At 51.1% G+C, this 8,963-nt stretch overlaps 1 non-coding gene across 1 annotated transcript; it reads left to right on the forward strand.

The window, feature by feature from the left end:
• Nucleotides 1-8,571: 8,571 nt before the first annotated feature.
• On the forward strand, nt 8,572-8,643 carry TRNAC-GCA. The gene has a single exon. It is a non-coding gene; the product is annotated as a tRNA-Cys (tRNA).
• Nucleotides 8,644-8,963: the final 320 nt, after the last annotated feature.

The following is an 8,963-nucleotide window of genomic DNA, read 5'->3' on the forward strand; positions in this document are numbered from 1 at the left end:
ACCTGATATGAGTGTCCTAGAAGTGATGAGTTGTTAAGGTCATGCATTTTTGGCAATGGGCAAGACATTTGGAAGACCCGTGCCATCACAAATATGACAAATGCTATGTCAAAATAAATGTACCGCCTGACCTTTCCAGCAGGGGAAAACCTAGCTGGAGCTGCATGACCCTGCTCTCAAGGTAGCACCGTCAGTTTGGCTCATTTCATTTTTACTTAAATAAATAAATAAGATTTTAGAAACCAATATATTTGGGATTTTTTTTTTTACTCTATAATATGCCCTTTCTGTAGCAGGATGCCCAAGTGATCCCTAGTGAGTATAGGTCATCATCGTGCAAGTGAAGCAGTGGGCTACTGTGCTCCACTCTATTAGCTTGAGATGTACGTAGTTTAGCCCCTCCTGCACCCTCCCTCCTTTCCAAATCCTGAAGGATTCTGCTCTTGATTTTGCTAAGACCACCAAGACTGGAGTTCCCCTGCAGGCCCAGCACGCACAGTCTGTGCTCAGTGGTGGCAGATGACAGAACAAGGAGCAATGGTCCCGAGTTGTAGCAAGGGACGTTTAGGTTAGATATTAGGAAAAAACTTTCTCCCTAGGAGGGTAGTAAAACACTGGAACAGGTTACCCAGAGAGGTGGTGGAATCCCTGTCCTTGGAATTTTTTAGGACCCAGCTAGACAAAGCTTTGACTGGGATGATCTGGTTGGGAACGGTCCTGCTTTGAGCAGGGGCTGGACTGCATGACCTCCTGGGGTCCCTTCCAACCCTAATTTTCTATGATTCTGTAACATCTGGAGCCTCTGAAGAGCTCAGCACACTGGGAACAACTTTTTAAAAGCCTCCTTACTGAGGTAGCAACTTTGGCATAAGCTGGTGTAGTGCCTGGCAGCGCAGCTCTTGGCTATCCAGCCCCGGCTATCCAAACAGTTTGTTTACCTGAGCATCCACTCCTGTACTGCATGGCTGCTCCTTTTCCTTTTGGCTTAGAAAACTAACCAGTGAGCACTGGATGTCAGCGCTGTATAAACAGACCAGGCTGCTTCCACAACAGCTGAAGTTGGGGGCTTCCTAAAATGCACCCTGTCGACAGGCAGTGAGGGAATGAGGCTGTGTTTGGGTTTTATTTCCTTTGCCTTCCAACATGCTTAATCCTGCCACAGTCCTCCTCCCCATCCAGCAAGGCTTGTTGCAGTACCATGACAATCGCTAAGGTGCCTCTCACAGGAGATGCATTATGAGTCTCCAGACAGCAAGCCGTCGATAGCACAAGTGCCCCCTCACTGCTTCCAAGGCAAGGGCCTGAGCAGCTATTTCCAGCTGACTCGATTCACTAAAGCATGGTGCTTTCCACAGGGTCTCCAGGAGTTTGTAGCTCATGCCTCATGAAAAACCAGGTGTACTTGATCATCTCAAACTTTCCTCATTAGCACTGATGTTGCCAGAAGTTTTCAAGCAGGCTCTTTTCTATAGGAGGCAGTGAGAAACTGATTCCTCAGGGCAGCACTGCAAGGTTTTGAGCTCTTGCTTTGGGTGGCTCCTTTCTCTGGGTTCAAGTCCAGTAGACAGCATCATATTGTTTTTTCTTCTCCCCATGCTCCCTACCTTAGACCTTCCTGGTGGTGATCTTCTGCAAATGAGAGCGAGCATAACCCCTTCCAGCCACAGATCACAGCAGGCCTGGTGAAAGATGGCCACTGGTGTCTGTTTCACAGACAGGGAAGCCAAGACACAGGCAGGTGAAGTGTCTTGCCCAAGATCATCCCTCCAAGCCAGTGGTAGCACTTAGGAGAGAATCCAGGTCTTATGAGTTACAGGTCAGTGCTCCAGCCACTGGGTCCTGCCTCCCTACTGATCTTCTTGCAGCATTTATGTCAGTGCTAGGAGCCTCTCTTATGTAAGAACTAAGAGCACAGTTTCATCATTGTCAGTGTACAGAGGGGGGACTCTGATGCGAAGCTGCTTGTCCACAATTTCACCCAGTATCTCAGCCTCCCTCCCCTTTGTGTCTGTGCTTTCTGCAGCCAGCTAGTTTAGTTGCCGTTTCCTGGACTCATCCCAGAAACTTGTATATCCCACCCCGAGATCAGACAGGGATTGATGAGTGGATTAGGGAGGGAAAAACACAAATCGGGTTGGAGTGAGCAGGTGGAGGAAGATAGCTGCAACCAAGAGGAGACAGGCAGGACAGGTGGTGGGGTCTACACATGGTTTGGGTTGATCTCCCTCACAGGATTTCAGTGCCTACTGCTGCTGGTTAGGAGGGAATAAGGCAGCTGGTCCATGCTCACACAGCTTTGGGCAAGCAGGGGATGTAAAGGGGGAGTTTGCTAGGCAACCTTTCAGGCAGGGCTGGATGCCTCCACCCCTACCCATTTGCTCTGCTTGCACACTCACCTAGTGGGTTCTTCACAATGAGGTGGGTAATGCCCTGTGCCCTTGCAACAATGCAGCCCCTCTGTCCGGTCTTCCTGCCAGAGCGCTACCATTTGGAAACCTGAAGACCAAGAGCCCATGGGTTCTCACCCATTCACAGCGGTCATCTTGCTGTAGTCCCACAAGAGAATGGCTCTGAGGCCTATGTGAAGCCAAGAGCTAGAGCAGAGCTTAGAGGACTACAGAGCCCTTCCAGGCCTCCATATGGGCCTGTCACAGGGGAGCACATGCCTCGGATGGGCCCAATGCAGGGCTTAAAGTGAAGCTCCTAACTCCAGCTTTCAGTCCCTGGCAGCTCTGAACAGGTTCCCAGTGCTCCCCACCTGCCTTGCATCCATGTGGAGTTGTGCCCATAGCGAGTTCATGACCCACTTGCATTGTTCTGGCCCGGGGCCCGCACACCCAGGCATGCATGCTTAATAGCCATATGAATGGCTCGTGGGCTTCAGTCCAAATAGCTGCCGATTTAAGGATAAGCATGCATGTTGGTGCCTGCTGGGCCTTGGTCAGTGCCAGTCAGGGGTGGGGGGAGATGTCCTTGGCTACAGCAAGCCTCAGGAGGAAAACAAAAAGATCTTGAATTCAAGGTAAGATATTCAGACGTGCTTCAGAAACCCCAGGGCCCATGTCCCACTGCTTTGCACTGAGCGCCAGCTCCCCAGGGGCTAATAGCACATTCATGGTGCAGGAACAGCAGAGTGGGCAGCCTTGCGTAGACACAACAGCAGGCTTTCAACTTGCTTCCCCAGGTACCAATAGCAGCCTGGCTGCAGCAGCCGTGGGCTCAGTGGCTGTGCTCCTCAGATCACTTGTGCAGCTACCACTGAGCTACTTGGTAACTCATTTAAAGCCAGCTCAGGGGCAGCTGCATGACACCACACTCATGGCCTATGTGGACCTACCCTGATGTGGACTGCAAGGTTGTAGAGATGCTGGTGGAAGTCATACCCAAAGCATCCCCTTCACCCAGCCATGGATAACCTGTGTCCTGTCTGGTCAGCTCCTGGATTTCAATGGGGCTCAGCAGGCCAAATGGGTGGACCCTGGAAAGACTTGTAAAAGAAATCGCTACCAACCTCCGTTAATGGCTGTCATCTGCTGACAGGCAAACTCCTGGATGAGGAGAGGCCCTGCAGGACATTATCCTGACAGATGCCTTAAGAGCGGGGAAGGCCTTGTCCATGCTGTCTTGGAAGCCAGAGAAGCTGCTGTGATGCAGGGTGCTCTCACACGCAGCAAGTTACAACCCAAATCCCAGCCGTTCGCTCCCACCAAGTGGGGCCCTGGCAGATGTGCCAGCTAAAAATAGCCCCTGCTGTCTCACAAGCTGAAATAACGATTCCCAGCGCTTGGGGTGGCCATTCCCAGAGCGCTCCATTCTTACCATCGTGGGCCGGCTTGCTTCCAAATTTAGGTTCCCAGGAGCTGCCAGGGATTTTAATAACTTCTGCCCAGCTTCTGTTGGGATTCTTTGAATTGCTGAGAGAAACCTTTAAATAAACTATTTAAGTTATGGTCAGTTTTCTACCCAATTCATTCCAGTGCTGGGAAGTCCAGTGACTGAAGTGATATTTGCACACTTGATTCTCTGCTGGTTTACAGTTTCCTTGTTTTTGGTGGAGCTACACCAACATAAGGAGTTCAGCCCCATGTTTTCATTGCCAGTCAGGGCTCAGCACCCAACAGCTCCCATTGGGAACAACAGAGCAGCCCTCTCCCTCCACCCCGTTGCTGCTGTCCAGTCTCTACCCCGCCCCCCGCCCCCAACTTAGATTTGCACTGAACTTCTGTGTGGCTTCCCTCCTTCTGCCTGTCTTGCCCATTTCTCAGGAGCAGTGTCTCAGACTGTGCCCAAGCTCACTGGAACTTCGATCTCAACAGAGGCCTGTAGGTGCTACTGGGTACACATAATCGTGACGCTTTCATGTAGTGATGCAAACTTGTCCCTCGCTGTAGCAATCGCAGTGATGCAAACTTGCTGCAAAACTAAGCGTACCAAGAATCGAGCACTGCAAACATCAGGGCATTCCAGGCTGGGCTTGCTAAGAAAAACCCTGACACGAGCAGGAAACCCGGTACCTCCTTCTTGGTTTGGCCCGGCTAGAGCAAAGAGCTGAGTGCCCCCCTGCACTGGCAGGTGGATCAAGAGAGGCAACGTGGTGCTTTGGCTGCCCCCCACGCAGTGCCATATCAAGGAGGTTTAGCACCCGGAGCAAGCCCGCAGCAGCAGCCCACCCTCACCCTGCACACAGATCTGGGGGGCACACAACCCCCTTTGCTTGCCATGGGGTACACACAGTAGCAGGAGCTGCCCTCCCTTCCCTGTGCCCCCCAGACAAGCTGCTTATGGCTCCATCCTGCACCCTACCCCAGCTGGGCAGCACCTGCCCCAGCCCCACTCCTCCCTCACCAGGGAGCCTCAATCTGCCCACCCATGCCCCTTCCCCCTCCCCCGGCACTTCCCCCCCACAACAGGCTCACTAGTCGGATGGTGCTTTTCAAGCTGCTGGGCTGGCCGTGTGCACGCTGCAGCTGCACACATGCATGTGGCATTTATTGGCCACATCAGCCAAAATTTTCTGAAATATTTATAACAAAATAGCAGTTTGCCTGTTGGCGCCCCTTTACTTCAGCACCCAAGGTGGTCACCCCGCTTGCCCACCCCCGCTACGGTACTGCCCCTGTGGAGCTTACTGGAATTATACTCCCTTGCTCTGCTGTACTACAGCACAGACAGCTTCTGCCTGCCCTTGGAACAAGGCCCCAGTGGGCACGCAGAGAGAAAGCAGCCAACCCAGATGGGATGGGCTGGAGTTATAGGCTGGCACTTCCCAGGGATTTGCAAGGGCATCTGCTACCACACAGAGCTGCCTCTGGGAACAGCAGCAACCACTCAGCCAGGACGGAACCGGCCCTAATATATATAATGGGTGCAAGTGTTACAGCCCCACAACCTTGCAGAAAAGGGCTGCTTTTCACCTTAGGCTGTCTAAAGGGCATCTGCTCAGTGAATCTGGTCAATGGTTAACCTGTGCTATAGTGCATTCATTCTGGCTGCGAGGTCCCCCAAGGGAGGTTGCTGGAGGTCCCCAAACCTGTTTATCCCATTGCCTCCCGTGCACGGCACTTTGCTCATAGGAATTCACAGACACGCAGGCTGTGGTCAGCTGTTATTTCTACAAGGTTTTCCAGGGCATTAGAGCCCAAATGTGCTTCTTGACAGCATCTTTTTTCCCTGGTAGCTAGATCAGGGCACTTCCTAGATATGTCATTGCCTTCCTTGTGGTCCTGGGGATTGGCTCTGGTATTTCTGACTTGTGCTGTATAAGCTCATGGTGGTGGCTGGAGGCCATGACTTCCCTGAGGGGCTTTTGAAGCCCCAGAAGCTAGTGCCAGGGATAAGTCCATGAGGGCTGGCCAGGCAGAAGGTGCTGGGTCAAGGTGCCCTTTGACTCTAACTATGAAGTTTCCTTTAACACCAGAGAGAAAGGGCAGTCCGGCCATTTGTCAGTTTTGCCAAGTTGAGCTTGGGCTGTTCCTAGATTACTGAAGGGGGGAAAAAAATGCCGCTGGAGAGCTGGGCTGTTTATATCATGGCTGCTCTCCAAGGCCGCCCTGAAGCTGCTCATATTTACTCAGCCCTGCACGTGCTTAGAGCATGCAAGTATCCCTCCTCTTGTGAGGAGCCCCACTGCCTTTGATGGGGCTCCCCCGTGAGTAAGGATACACAGGTGCAGAAGTGGTGGCAGGATCAAGCTGGTAGACCTGTCACTCGGCTGGGCTGCTTGTGGGGGGAGTTGATTTCTGAACCCTTGGGGAGCCAAATGCTGATTATGTTACGAAGCTCCTCTTTACCCCTCCTCTTCATTTGCCTGAAGTCACTCGCATCTAATGACTTCACATTCTTTCCATGTGCTCTTGGCAACGCTCCACTAATCCCCTGCATTAGCCCTGCTGCTGCTTTAAAAAATACCAGCCCACTCACATCTCCCCATCAGCGCTGCCTGTTAACCAGCGGCTGGATCACAGCTTTTGCTGCTCTGCCCTAGGGTACCAGCAACCTCTCCCTGGCTTAGACCCCCCTCAGAGATTCCTCCAGTATCCTCCATTTCAAGTAACTGCACTGATATCTGCCCGCATAGCATTGTATCAACTTCAGCCTCATTAAATATATATGCATGCCACTGCCCTCTATTGGCTGTAAAAGGTGTGTGTGTGTGTGTGTGTGTGTGTGTGGGCAAGTGCATGCATGCACGGGTATGTGCGTACACACTGCCCTCTACTGGGTGCAATTCCTGCAATCCCAGCACCCAGTTGGGTGGCTGCCAGTACTGACACTGGAAGAAAGAAGGAGTTTGTCTTTCACCCCAAGCAGTGGGAGTTTGTTAGGAAAGCCATCCTTGTGACTAAGACACTGGCAGGGTGACTAAGGAGAGATGGGTTCAATTCCTGGCTTGACAACACTCATGCTGGAAGCTTGGGCATCTCCTTGTGGTTGGGTATTTCAAGTAGTGGAGTCTGTAGGGTAAAAGACTAGCCAGGACCATTGGATCACTCAGTCCAGCCTCCAAGATATCATAGGCTTAACAATACCACCCCCCCATCCCTCTATTGGACCAGAAAACTTATGCTTGGCTAAAGCATAACAACTAGAAAGATGTCTCGTTTTGTTCTGGAAACACCAAGACCTGGAGGATTCAATCCTTTCCTTGGGGGCTTGTTCCAATTCCTCATCACACTCTGATAAAAATCACAGTCCATGAGACCTCAACTTCTAGCTGCTTGACCCTTGCTCTGCCGCTGGCGTCTCTCCACTTTATCAAAGGCCCCATCAGCTCCTAGCATTTTCCATCTCTCCAGGCACACATGGAATGCAATCAAGTGGTCTCTTCATCTGCTTTTAGATAAGAGGGATAGGCCAGACTCCTTAAATCTTGTGCTGGGGCTTTTTTTAGTGGGGGTTGGATCTTGGACACTAAGGTATCTTAGCACCCTCGTGCTTCCTCTCTCTAGGTCCCCTTTTACCTGGAAACGTAACTCCCCTTTCACCCACTTTGGGCCTCTCCAGAAAGAAGACGTGGGTCCAACAATATGCGGGCACAATGCCTAGCGCAATGGGGCTTCAGCAACACAATAGGAAGGCTTGGATCCAGCACAGAAATATGGGGAACCTTAATTAAAAACAAATGGTAATCTGCATTTCAGGAACAGCTAAACAAAAGTCCTCACGTGGCTTGTGCCTGCTGAAGGTTTCTAATTAACAGCACAGCAGGCCGCTGGCTCACCTGCCATTTCTGGGTCTGTCTTATACATGCCAATTTAGTCTGATATTCAAAAAGGCAGGGTTTATTTCTGGAAATTAGTTCCCCTGCAGGATTAATATCATTCTGTCATATGTTGCATTGCATTCAGTCTGTTCTGCCACCCCTGCAGTACAGGAAAGTCTTAGCAGGATAAAAAGGGAGTGGAGAGCGCTGTTCTTTTAACAGCCACAAAATAGAGCACGTGCTGGCTGCAGGTGGCTATGTTGCTGTGAGCTCTCTCAACTCACGGGTCAGATGTAGGCCCAATTCCTTCCATCAAGTACTTCTACCTGTGCAGTGCTCCACTAAAGTCAGCATAGATTTGTTGACACAAATCTGACTGCAGTGTTAGGGCCCAAAATTTCCCCACAATCACATTCCCTCTTGGCATTACATGTGAGATGTGAATGACGTGTGTAACAGCAAGAGGAAACGGGGCAGTCTGCAGAGCTGTGCTGACTATTAATTTGGACTGCAACTCTCAGAAGCACCCAGGAGCTGGGGGACAAGGGAAAAAGGGAGAGGAAGCTTGAGGCTGAAGTAAGGCGAAGAGCAATGTGCATGCGGCTCCTCGGCAGCCCTATACAGAGCATAGTGGAACTGGAGAGCCCAGCCAGGACTGCGGACTGAATGAGCTGGGCTTAGACTTGGGGGCAGCTGCAGGCTGCTGTTTGAGTGCTTTCTAAGCTTTTGGCTCTTGTCTGACCTCAGCACTCTTATAGCAACAGACCTCTCTGATCCAGGGCCCTCCTGCGGAATAGCCACGTGTCTTGTCTCAGGGTAGATGTGCCACATCTAGAAGGAAATATGCAAAGGGAGAAGAGCTAGGGCCTGGGAGTATAGCTCAGTGGTAGAGCATTTGACTGCAGATCAAGTGGTCCCCAGTTCAAATCTGGGTGCTCCCTTTTTAAGGGGGATGGACCAGATGACCTCCAAAATCACTTACACCCCTAATTTTCTATGATTATCAAATATCCCAATTATAGGGCCCTGATATGTGACCTGTGGTTCTGTTAATGTGTTAGGACCTTACACAGGAATTTCACTCCTGTGACATGAAAAAGTGCCTGTGGGAGTAAATTTTGCTATCAAGAAATCCTGGTAGGAAAAAAAGAACAGCAAGAAAAAACATGGCTCAGTGCATGCAACAGGAGCATGTGCTGGCAGACATGGAGGCTTGCTCCTCCAGGGAGACACTCTGGCAGTGTTGCCAAGTCCGCTTATA

This window comes from Crocodylus porosus, unplaced genomic scaffold, assembly GCF_001723895.1.
Source record: "Crocodylus porosus isolate Cpor-Errol unplaced genomic scaffold, CroPor_comp1, whole genome shotgun sequence".
Lineage (NCBI taxonomy): Eukaryota > Metazoa > Chordata > Crocodylia > Crocodylidae > Crocodylus > Crocodylus porosus.